The 12,629-nt window shown below is 52.1% G+C and overlaps 1 protein-coding gene across 2 annotated transcripts in view; it reads left to right on the forward strand.

Annotated features, from left to right (window-relative positions):
- Nucleotides 1-12,629, forward strand: part of Zcchc14 (zinc finger CCHC-type containing 14) — a 62,672-nt gene that overhangs the window by 10,370 nt on the left and 39,673 nt on the right. The gene's annotated exons all lie outside the window — the stretch shown is intronic.

Genomic DNA, 12,629 nt, shown 5'->3' on the forward strand with positions numbered 1-12,629 from the left:
AGACAAAGTTGAGGGGACTTTGGAAGTGCTGAGTGTGGTGGCTTTGTGTGGTGCCATGTCCCTGGGATGTAGCTGCACTCTCCCCGGGGGATGGAGACTCAGGCTGCAGGATGTGTGCAGATGTCTTCCAGGTATGGCACCATATAAAGTGCATGTGCTTAGAGTACGAGAGTGTGGGGTTTTTTTAAAAGAAAGGTACGAGGTCAGGAGTGTGTACACCGTTGGTACGGGGGCATTTAAGCTCATTGATGGTTTTCCCTCCTTCAGAATTACTAATAAAATGTCAGAGAGATGCTGTGATAAGGCCCATGTGTGCCATGTGGTTGCTGGCCAAGTGCCTCATGGGTATTTGTTGAGTCGTCCCTCTGGGCCCCTGTGGCAACGAGTGAGCAGAAACAGTTTGCGAAGGCATACCAGAATGTGGCCAGAATCCTGCTGTTTGTTTATTTTGCATCAGTGGGAAAAGTGAGAGGACACCTAGGAAGGTGAAGTGAGAAGGAAGAGGGAGCTGAGGCAGTGGCTGTGAAGGGTGGCAGGTGCCCTTCATAGCCCGCCCACCTGTCCAGGCTGCCTTCGATTTGGGGTGCAGTGTCCCCTTGCCACCCTCAATGACAGTTCTCTCCCACTGCCACACATGTGCAGCCCAACAGTATTTTGCTGTTGTTTGATTGAAAGATAAAAGTGTCCCTGTCCCGTCCCCGCCCCATGCTACCTTCCACTCACTTCCCACCTTCACTCCACCCCAACCCAGGCCGTTTTCTGTTTTTTTTTTTTCTTTCTTTCTTTCTTTTCTGCCATTGATTAGTTTTGTGTGTGTAAAATCTTTATTTAGTAGCGTGGCAGAATCTGTTTTATCTCTGAGCCCCTTCGCCACATGGCCTCTCTGGTCAAGCATGGCCGGCGGGTGCATGCTGCTCCTCAGCCCGCTCTGCTCTGCTCTGCTCTGCTCTGCTCTGCTTGGGGAGCTTGCTGCTGGCCCACCTGTCCTGCAGCCTGCTCAGTCCTTGCTGGGGCTGGCGCTGTGCCACCCACACAGTTCCCAAGGCCCATAGCTTGGGGTCATCGTCTGCTTCATAGGAGTAGGTTTAAACGAACAGGAAGGTTCACTTATAGGTTTACCCACGTATTTCCCCTTAGGATGCTTTTTGTTTCGTAGGGAGGTCCCAGTCTGCTGTCACATTCTAGAACTCTTCAGGTGAGGTGGGGACAGGAAAGTCTTCCTTTACTTCACCAGGAAGCGCTTTTACTTTTTCCCATATTGTGTGGTTGAGGGAGTGGGTATTGTTACTGGAGGCAGGATTCAGGGTGGACAGTGGACAGACTGTGTCTGTCCTCCATTGTTAAGAGATTTTATTCTTCCCCTTCATCACTGTGTCATTATCTCAGGTGGCTTTTTGAGACAGGGTCTCGCTGTGTAGCTTATGCTGGCCTTGAACTCCTGATCCTCCTGCCTCTGCCTCCCTGAGTGCTGGGATTACAGCCATGCACCACCACACCCAGCTGCCTGGGTGGTGTTTCCTTGAATTAGTCTTGTTTAATGCTCTCTGAACTTTTTGGAACTATCAATTTATGCCTTCTGCTAAATTTGGGGGGGATTCCCAGCCATATATATATTTTTTTGTTTCAGTGCAGTTACAGGCATGTTACACCACTTGATATTATCCCACAGATCCCCAAAGTTTTGTTCATTTTTTACTTTTCAAATCTCTCTCTGCTGGGTGCTGGTGACTCAGCCTGTAATCCCAGCTACTCGGGAGCCAGAGATCAGGAGGATTCCAGTTCAAAGCCAGCCCAGGACAAAAAGTTGGAGAGACCATTTCTCAAAAATACTCAACAAAAAAGGGTTGGTGGAGTGGCTCAAGTGGTAGCATGCCTGCCTAGCAAGTGTGAGGGCCTGAATTAAAAAAAAAAAACTCCCTCTCCCCTCCCCTCCTTCCTCTTCCTCCTCCTTTCCCCCCACCCCATTCTCGCTGATTGGACACTTTCTACGGGTCCATCTTCAAATCTAGCAAGTCTTCTGTTTTCTCCAGACTGCTGCCAAGCCCATCCAGTGGCATGTCCAGTTCAGAATAGTGTTTTCTGGTTCTGAGGTTTCCACTTGATGGATATTTCCCGGTCCCCTCTGTCCACACCGCACAGAGCAGCACGAGTGTATCTTCCCGTGTGCTCTGAGCATTGTTGTGGCTGCTTAGTAATCCTCGCCTGCTAATTCCAACAGATGACTCACCGTGTGCTTGACTCCAGCAGTGCCCTCTGGCTCTTGGTAAGGGGCCTGCGTTGTTTCTCCTGTGTCTGAATTCCATGAGTGGCACACAGTGGGAGCTCTGTTTTGCCTCTGTTGGAGAATCCCACGCTGTGCTGCTGTGCTTGATGGAACAGGCGGTGAGCTGGCAGCACTGATTGATTACACTCCTTCCGGCCACAGGCAGCTTCACTCCCTCCAGGGCTTCAGTCCTGCTTGGATCTTCAGATCTCAGGCTCTTGCAGACATGTGGCACAATCCACAGCAGATTGGGTGTCCCTTCCTGGAGTGAGGGGGGCCTCACTAGAGTTCCAACTGATGCTGCTTTCCAGCTTTCAGCCCTGTAAGCCTGCCAAGCTCCTTGTGCACCCTCTGCTGATCATTGGACACTGCTACCAACAGGAAGCCTACCAGCACTCATCCTGTCCAAGCCGAGACCCTCCAGTTTCTGCTCACACGTGGTTACGTTGAGTTTGTTGTTTTTGTACCTGCAGGTGGTTGGTCCTATTGCTGCCCATTATGGAGGTCCAGCTGCTTTTGTAATCTATGTGTTCTGGTAAATACGTGCCTTGGGTTTGTAACCGTAGGAGGGTTACTTCTCCCTGAAGAAGAATGCCTGCTGGAGCATTTGCCCTTGCAAAGGATGGGGAATGGCAGAGAAGCTGCCTTGAAGTCAAAGGGTCCATTTGGAGAGTGTAAATGAGTTGGTTATATAAGCCACATTGGCCCTCATGGGTGCTCGGGTGGGGGTGGGGAGGATCAGCGCGCAAGTAAACTTGTGGGGGTGGGGACAGGTGTAAGCTGAACTTACCTGCAGTTGAGGCACCTGTTTGACTGTTGGATGAGGACCTGTTCACATTGACTGTGGGAGGTGACTCATGAATTTTCTGACCCTCATGGCTGTTCCTATTAGTCTTCTCGAGCCCTCTCTGGTCCAGTCTTTCCCTGCATGGCCACCTTGAGAGCTCTGGCCTCTGACTGTGAGCAGCTTTGCCTGTGCACTTGAGGTGTCCGTGAGATTGGCTGGGAGATTGGTGGTTCCTCCATATACCAGGCCCAGGCTCGATCCTTCGATCCTGTTTAGCTGCTTTTGGCTGGCACTCTGTAGCTGGTTGCCCTTCCCAAGCTGACTGCCCGGTGTTCTGTCCCCAGAACATCTCAGGCAGCGTAGTCTTTCTTCTATTGGGACTCCACAGTTATTTGCTGTGATTAACCCAGTGTCTCACAGAAAACCTCCTCACTGAAGTGTCTCTCTAAGCTAAGTACAGTGGCACATGCCGTGTCTGTGGTGCACAGAAGGCTGAGACAGAATCACTTGAGTTCAGAGCCAGCCTGGACTTCATAGTCAGACTCCACTTGTCGAAAGGAAAGGAGGAAGGGAGGAAGGGAAGGGAAGGAAGTACACTTCTGGCCCAGACACTCACTGTAACAACACTGCACGTGACAGTCCTTAACGTAAGTGTTCAAGACAAACCCCGAAGCGCTGTCACACCAGCTGTCCTCGGTGTGAGGCCAGGCTGGACCTTCCTTTGCAAGTGCAGTGCAGGGGGGTTCCTGCAGCTTGTAACTCAAATGCCAGCCCTCTTAGCACTGCAGGCTGTTCTCGTTTTGTTGGTGGGGGAAGGGCTGTGGCGCGATGTGCTGCTTTACAGTAGACATTGTGGCCTTTGGGCTTGCCAGGACAGATTCTTAGTTGCCACCTGCTGGGCCCTTAGGATGTGCCTCTGTGTCCCTGTGCTGTCCCTGTCACACCTCACTGATCCTTGCTCTAGCAACCATGGTGCTTCCTTCCTTCTTCCCCGCCTGTAGCTTAGCTGTGGCCTTCCACCCCCTTGGAGGGAAAGCCCTGAGGCTAAAGCCCCAATAAGAGGCCTGGCCACTGTGCAGAGCCCTTTCGGTTTATTTCTGTCCCTGCTGGTGTCACTGTTGGGTCACATGGCACTTGACTGAACCTGTGCTGTGTGACAGGCCCTGTTGCTAAGCCACTCTGTGGACTAGCTGCTTTTGTCCTGGTTGATACAGATGGTGTGGCCATGGAGAGGTCTGGTGGCTCCTTTGGTTGCACAGCTGGTATGGCCTGGTTGGATCACTGCACCTATGCTCCTCCAACTCACTTGAATGTTCTCTCCATTTCTACTAGCACCTGGACTTGTCTGTGCAAACGTTTGCCTATTTGTTGCATAGAAGAGGGCAGGAGCTGAAAGCGAGCAATGGTTAGCCCTGGCGGGTGGGGAAGGTTGCCTTCACTCCCTGCCATATACCATAGCAGGAAGGACAGGGAGAGGGGGGCCAGGGCTTCGTGTCTTCTGCTGCCTGCTCGCTCTCGCTTGCTCGCTCGCTCTCTCTCTCTCTCTCTCTCTCTGTCTCTCTGTCTCTCTGTCTCTCTGTCTCTCTCCAGTCTTTCCGATGTACATCTGGGAAGACAGACACCCTTTGAGCACCACTCACAGGCTAAGGTAGCAAGAAGGATGGCACTACCTCAGGCTCATGGCCTTCCATCCCATCCCTAGCAGACGCCAGGCTTTTGGCTGTGTGCGTAGCTGGCCCATGTGGGCTGTGAGTTGTGGTCTACAGAGAGTGTCCTGGGGCTGAGGCCACAGTCCTGGGATGAGGGCATAGACCACCGGGTGTAGGAGGAACCCATTTAGTGCCCTGCAGAAGCACCCAGCACGTCCTGCTGGTTTCCATCAGCTCTTCTCAGCTCTTTGTTTCTTTTCTTGTTTTAATGCTTGAAGCTCTGGGTAAGAAGTAGGAAGAGGGATGTGAAGTAGGAAGAGGGATGCTTTACGTGGAAGATGTGTTTGGTTAGCACTGGCTTTTACTTGGTCTAAGTCAGCAAATAGCTTTCACTGTTCAGCTATCTCTCTTCTTGTTCAGGCTTAGAGATACATGATGACATTTTAGTGAAGTGCTTACACATCACTTTTTTATTTTATGTTTTTACATTCACTTAGAAGTGTTTAGCAGATGTTACTCCTTCCTGCACAGGCGGGGCTGCTTGGAAAGGAAATTGGAGTCCGTGGCTGTTCATTGGCTGAACGTTGTTTGGATGGCAAGCGTTCAGAGTCCATGAGTATACCTGAGGGTGCCCAGCCCTGCCAGCAACTCTTGCCTCTGGCCTCTGTGCCCCTGGTGGCCCTTCCTGTGGGGGTTTTGCGGCCGGTGCCTCCTGCCATTAGGTTTCCAGACTGCTGGTCTTGTCTGCCCACCTCTTAACTTGCACTGAAGTTGTCCTCTCCCCCAGGAACGTGGCCTCTGAGGTCTCATTGCAGGCCAGCTCTCCACTACCTTCTGTGGCTCCTTGGGTGGTGGGGGTCGTGGGTGGATGGTGGCAGCAGTGAAGGGAAGAACACTCACGTTGTCTCTCGTGGGAGGACTTTATATCCAGACTTAATGTAGCTTTTTTCTAATTCTAAAAGCAGTGATTTTTCTTTGTAGAAAGATTGGAAAACAGAAAAATACAAGCTAGATGTCAGCAGAGCTGGCGTTGGTGGCTCGGCCTGTGGCCCCCAGCTGCTTAAGGCAGGAGGGCAGTTCTTGGCCAACCTTGCAAAAAGCTACAGACCCCGCCCAAAGGAGGCGGCTGGGTATGGTGGCGCCAGTCAGGGCAAAAATCAGGAGAGCCTATCTCCAAAATAACCAGAGCTAAAAGGACTGGAGGTGGCTCAAGCAGTAGAGCACCTGCCCAGCAAGTGCAAGCCCTGAGTTCAAACCCCAGTCTCACACACACACAGCTGCCTCTGGATAGCACTATTACTATCCTGATGTGGGGCTGGAGGCATGGCTCAGGTAGAGTAGAGTGCTGGGCGGGCCTTGGGTTTGATCCCCAGCACCAAAAAACACGATGTGTTTTCTTTTGTCTTCTCAGTATCTGTTGTGCATTGACATGCATTCTTCCCTTTTCACTATCTGTGAGTATTCCTCATGCCTTTGTTTTCTGAGAGTATTTTGAAAAAACTGCATAGTAATCACGTGTGTAGATGCTGTTAGGCTCTGCTGGATGTTACGTTGTTTGCGCGCTGATAAAGGGAAGGTGCATCCTTGCACACAGCCCTGTGACTACACCCTGAATGGACACTGCAGGTAGGACTAGCAGGTCAAAAGGCACAGGCTGCCTCATGGCTGTCCGGGCAGCCAGCTGGCTTACGCTTTGTATGTTTGCTAGCTGAAGCTTAGGCCACTGCCAGTAATTCCTAAGAGGAGTTTTGTTTAACTGTAGTTCAGATAATGAAACACTTTTCTAAGATGTCATATGCTAGTTTTAAAATAGGCGGTTTTGCTTGTCATGGTGGATCCATCTTTTAGAAGGGTCTGTTTGAAGAAGAAGCAAGCCCCTGGATTCCAGCATAGGAGCTGGAATGGACAGGTGTTGGGAGCTCTGCCCAGTCCTAGGGGAGACACCACAGGGCAGAGCCTGCTGCCTGCCTGCCAGGAGATCCAGCTTGCAGAAGCACTGCAGAGTGTGACAGACCTCGGCCTTGTGTCCCTCTGTGTCCTCCCCAAGTGTGTCTTTGATAGGACTTTGGTCTGCTGAATTGCCTTCCAGTCACCCTGTGCGTGCCACAGTGATAAGGATGATGGCAGTGATGTGTTAGTGAACATTTACTGTTTTTCTAGGTTGGTAAGCAGCACAAATGCATCTTAGTTTTCACAAAGCACTTCAGGGTGGATGCCATTATTTCCATTTCACAGTGGAGGAGGCTGAGGCTGAGTGAAAGGAAGTTCTTGACCAGTGTCACCCAGCCAGCAAGGGGCTGTGCTACAACCTGGCTGTGGCTTAGTGGTGGACTGTGCCCAGTGATTGAGTCTGCACCGAGCAGCCACTCAACTGTTTTCCTTACTGGCTGCACGGTCTTGGAGAAAGCACCAGGAGGTAACGTTCAGATTGTCTTACCTTTGACGCGGGGATAATCCCAACTGTGTGTGAACAGTTATTGTAAGGGTCACATGGACGTACGCATACAGATGCTCGGTGGGCACACAAGAACTCAGCCAGGGGTGCTGTCATGCTGGTCTTCATGACAGGACCCGGTCTCCACGGCCTCCACCTTCCAGTGTCTTGCATGTGAGGCCCTTGATTTGCATCTGGCCTTCTGGGCTTGTCGCTGCAGTATTTTCAGTCTTCACACTCAGCTTCCCTTCTGCTTTGTCCTGCCCAGTCCAGCATGCTGAGCCAGTACCGTTCATGGCACTCGTCTCTGTGTTTCAGTTGCAGACAGTGCTGTCTGAACAATCTGTCTGTGTGTCATTTGAAAAGTGACTACTAGACAGTCGGGGGACAGTGTGGCACTGAGGACATCACAGGCCATGGCAGCATTGTCACTCTTCCTCAGGTGAGTCTGAGGCGGTCCTCTCCATGGAGAGCTGTGGTCTGCATGGCCTGCGTGTCCTCAGTTCCTTATCTACTACACATGACCTTCTGCACAGCCAGACCTGCGGCTCAAGATGGTAGCTGTTGTCTTACTAGGATTTGCCTAAGCCTCCTTGCATCACTGAGATGGCAAGTGCTGGCCCTCTGCCCTTCTGGGCATTGCTGGGCTTAGGGAAGGTGAGGCTGGTGTCTGTCTCAGGGCTCAGCGGGGCTCTGTTCACACCGTGTGCAGTTCCTGCAGAGATGGCTGCACGCTCTCTGGAGAGGAGCTGGGCTGGATGGTGATGGGATAAAGTGAGCTTCCCATGGCCTCCGTCCTGCACTGTAGTGAGAAAAGCAGAGTCACCTGACCCTTATAGTCCTGATCCTGTCCTGGATGGGCAGCCGCTCAAGCAGGGGTCCTCAGCCTCTGTGCTCACAGTATCCCTACCCTGCACATGGGTGCCAGTAGAGTCCCCGGCCAGTCAGTGTCTCCAGCTGGGACCAGGTCAGGGACAAAAGTGCTCCCACTTGGGAAACTTTGGGCTAATGTGTGACAGGTGTAGAAGCAGGGCAGTGTGTTTGAACTGATGTAGTAGTGGTAGTAAGGTGCTGTTTTGGGCACCAGACCCCCATGCTGTTCCTGTGGAGAGCACCTGAACTCCATGGATGGCAAAGTGCTTGTTTCTGCCTGCTCTTGTGCAGCAGTGCTGCGTGGGCTCCAGCCAACAGGCTTGTCCAAGTGGGGAGGTGGGGCACAGTTAAGAGGGACCTTTCTGGGGAGGGCCGGGAAGGGCATGCAGCCTGTTGTCACTGGAGGTGGGTTGTACTGCTAACCTTCCTTAAGCACTTGTCTGCTGTCAGGTCCTAGGGGGGCTGTCTACAGGCAAGCCAGCCCAGAGATAAACCCATGGGGTTGAGAGGACGTGACCCAGCAAGCTTCCCTGTCCCCAAGCAGGGGCTCTTAGTTGTGGGGTTGGGGCCTGACCACAGCTTTGCTTTATCCGGCATTTCCTGCCATCTGAACAGACAGATCCTCAGCAGTCTGACAGTCCCTGAGATGGCGTCACCAGAGGACCACAGACAGCACACATCAGGCTGTGAGGCCGTTTCCCACATCCCATCAGCACCACTAGTGCGATGACCCTGGATTCGCCTGCTGTGGGTGTAAACAACCTTCCCGCCAGCTTCCTCTGGGGAACTGGCTTTGCTTGCAGGTGAAGGGATCAGTTGGTGTCACCAGACTGTGAGGGAGGTGGTTGGCACCATCCAGGGGAAGACCCTGCTCTAGCGGCAGTGCTGCTCTCCGAGGGGCTCAAGTGCCCATTGGAGGACAGCACAAGACTTGGGGAAGCTCAGGCTCGGGTCGGCTTCCCTTTAGTCTGACTGTGTTAGCGTGTCTCACTTGAAATGGAGTCAGTAGCTAAAAGCTCAGTTGTTAGAAAGTGTGGTTCTGGTCCATGAGTATTAATGTTTTTAAACACAAAGCTTTAAAAACCAGGTTTTTAAAGCATGGAAGAAAAGCTTTTAAAAGGTGTAGATGTCTCACTGTGGGGCAGTAAGTAGTGTCACCATTCCCAACCTGGCCATTGTGGCCCTCTGGTCTGCATGTCCATGCAGAGCCACGCCCCTCATGTCTTCCATGAGGGGCCTTGAGGTCTGACTGCTTTATCTGAAATGCTCTGGCAGTATTGGCAGCCCTGGGAACTGGCTGGAAATGCACAGTCCCAGCCTGGCAGACCTGGATGAGAACATGGAACCTCTAATAGCCACAGGTAGACTCCATGAGCCAGTGTGAGCTGCAGGGGTCTAGGTGCTGGACTTCACTCCAGCAGGCAGAAGCTGAGGCGAGCTCTCCCGGGTGCCACAGGAGGAAGAGGAGGCCTCAGCCTCCTGTCCCATGGCTCCCTGGCACCTGAGCAGAGTTGCTTAGTCATGGAGGCCCCTAGGCTTGGTGAACTGGGATTGGCTGCATGTTTATGTTTATTCATCTGTGCTGGTGGTGTTGAAGTGTGGTGGTATAATTACATATGTCACAGATCCATTAGGGCCGACTCTATGGCAGGCACTGTTCTAAGGCAGGGGAACCTGCCATAAGTAAGACAAACCGAAAAAGAAAAATATCCTCACCTTGTTGAGTGCTGAGGCATCCTCAAGGAGATAGTGACAGTTGTGTATAGATGGGAGGGTAGGGAAGGAGCTTACAGGCAGGGAGCAGGTAGTGCCAAGGCCCTGGCAGACGGGATGATGGTTCGTTCCCGTGGGCAAGAGTAAGGGGTGGGGTAGGTTGTGGGCCAGGCACTGGCCTTAGTGGTGACAGAGAGGCTGTCTGTGAAGGTGAGGGTAGTTAGCAGTGAGCAGAGCATGGAAACATAGCAACAAGCTTTTGCAGAAGGACATGAACCGGTGGGGAAAGCCGGGCCAGCGGAGTGGTCTCAGTCTTGAGTGGGAGCGTTCTCTGGCATGTGGTAGCAGAAGGCGACATTTGGAACTGATCAGCCTGTCTCCTTGCACACAACCAGCCAATGGCGGGAGCTCTGCGGCGAGCGTGAGTCAGAGAGCATCTGAGTCGAGCTTCGCAAGTCACGTGGGCAAATTAACCTAACCAAAAATAACCCAAAACAGCATTTCTGGGAAGCGCCAGGGAGGCAGCATTCAATGTAAACAAAGTAAAGATAAAGGCCGGCTGGAAAAAGTGAACATTTAGAGGTCCAGAGTCGCTTTGCTTCAGGGAAGAGACAGGAAGACAACTGCTTTGTGTCTGGGCCATAATTCAGAGCCTTGCCTTTCCTGTCTTGTGCCCATGCCATGCGTGTGTTTTGATTGGGTGGCTTGGAGCTGTAGCCTGGGGACCGCAGCCTGCTGTTCTTCCTGTCCACGCACAGGAAGCTCTTCCTGTGGTCTCTGGGAATTGGCTCAGTGCCTTTGGAAGCCTGCACTCAGGTCAGCTTTGGGTCTCAGCCCGGCCGCAAATTAGCATCATGCAGAAAACAAGAAACGCCCCTTTCCAGAGCTCCTCACAGGCCGGGTGTGCCTGACACTGGTGGGTGTCCCCTCCCTGCCTTCATCCCCATAGGCCTGGGATCAGGAGCCAGGTTTTCACTCATGGCTGTGTGGGGTGGTACAGGGCGAGTGGGGCTTCACCCCTGGCCAGCCACGCAGGCTGCCTTTGTTGGTCAAGACAGCTCCCTGCCCGTCTTCTTGGGGATGAACGATGTACATTCCACTTCAGAGTGGGCAGGAGAGGCTGAGGTTTGTGAGCCGGCCAGTCACACTGGCTGTGGTGTCCATTTGTGCATTGTGGATTCCATTCCCAGCTGTGTCCCAGTCCTGTGCATGTTTCCCCTCCCCGCCCTTCTCTTCCCTTCCCTCCTTGTGATGGGGATTTAACCCAGGGTCATGTGTGCACTAGGTGGTTAACCACTCCTTACTGACCTACACCCCCAGCTCTTGGAGTTTTGTTTTGAGACAGAGTCTCCCTACATGGCCTGGGCTGTCCTTGAACTCATTCAGCCCCCTGTCTTGGCCTCTGAGTACTGGGATTACAGGCATGCGCCATCATGCATGGCTCATGTTCACTATTTAGAACTGATGGTCTTTTTGAGAATAGGCTTGTGCCTATTCTGTTATTTGATTTAATGGGAAAGGAGTTTATCTTGGGACTTCTCCAGCCATTTGATTGGGAAAGAAACTGCTAATTTAAAGGCACATAACTCAATTCAGTTCAGTTACAAATACTAGTAAAATCTAATTGTGTGTGTATGGTACGGGGGTTTGAACTCAGGATCTCATACATGCTAGGCAGGCACTTTACCACTTGAACTATACCTCAGCCCAAAGATTAGTAATTTGAGATTTTAACTTTTTTTTTCTTTTTTTTTTTTGAGACAGGGTCTTGCAGTATAGCCCACGCTGGGCTTGAATTTATGATTGTCCTGCCCCGGCCTCCTGAGTGCTAGGATTATAGGCATGCTCCTCCATGCTGGGCTTACAAATTTAACTTTGTTGATAAGGCCTTGCTAATGTTAACCAGAGTCGACCCCCTGGAGGAGTGCTGGGCAGCTAGGTTCATTTTCTGCAGTTTTGTAAGCTTCCAGATTAAGTGGCCTGTTTTGCTGCCTTTCTCAGTACACACTCGCAGACTGAGCCTTCCTGCCTGCCATCCCTTAAGGACCTCCTGCCCTGGTGGCTCAGACAAGTGCAGCAGAGCAAGTACTTATGGGTGCCCTGTGGACTCTGTGCCCACTGCTCTTCAGCACATAGGAGTCTAGGCCCCAAGGGTGGCAGTGGTGGCACCCTTCTTTCTGCCTCTGCGTTCAAGCTGCCTGAGCGCCGGGCTGGCGCCTTGGACAGCAGCGACCCCCATGTGGGGGACCGAGGGAAGTCATAACAAAGCAAGTCTGAGGTGGATGACATCCATGCCCCAAGGCACTGCTCATCTATTTGTCTGAAATTTCCAATGCTGGAAATTGAGCTTTCTACAATGCTCCCCTCCACCTGCGCAGCAAAGTCTCCCTCTCCATGGGCCACAACTGGGAGCCAGCAGGCTTCTTTATGCTCATATTTAGCCCTTACGCAAGGGCTGGGGGGCTGCGTAGGGCTGGGCAGGCCTGTGTCTGACAGTGTGTCTTCCGCCTCGTTCTTGCTGGAGCACCTTCCCTGAGGATTCCTTGACGACTAGCTAGCCCATCTGTAGGTGCCCTGCAGTTTAGATGGCAAAGATTTCCAGGTTTTCAGTGCCAGGCACTGCAGTGAGTGCCTCCCACTGCCAAGTTTTTCCCTGTGTAGCTTTGTACGAGGAGTCCTTAGAAGTGGGGTCAAGATGTGTTCCTAGGAGGTGCTGTTCACACTGTCCAGGAGGGTGCCGTCATGCCCTCCTCATTGTTGCTGTTAGAGCATTTGGTCATTGACTCAGGACTTGCCAGGTTATGTCCTGCCAGATACTGGTTTTATAGGAGGCACTTACAGGAAGAAATACAAAATGAGGTTTTGCCTCAAGTGAAAGCACTTACTTCTTGCCGTTGTGGATAAGAGCGT

The sequence above is a fragment of the Castor canadensis genome, chromosome 15 (genome assembly GCF_047511655.1).
Source record: "Castor canadensis chromosome 15, mCasCan1.hap1v2, whole genome shotgun sequence".
Lineage (NCBI taxonomy): Eukaryota > Metazoa > Chordata > Mammalia > Rodentia > Castoridae > Castor > Castor canadensis.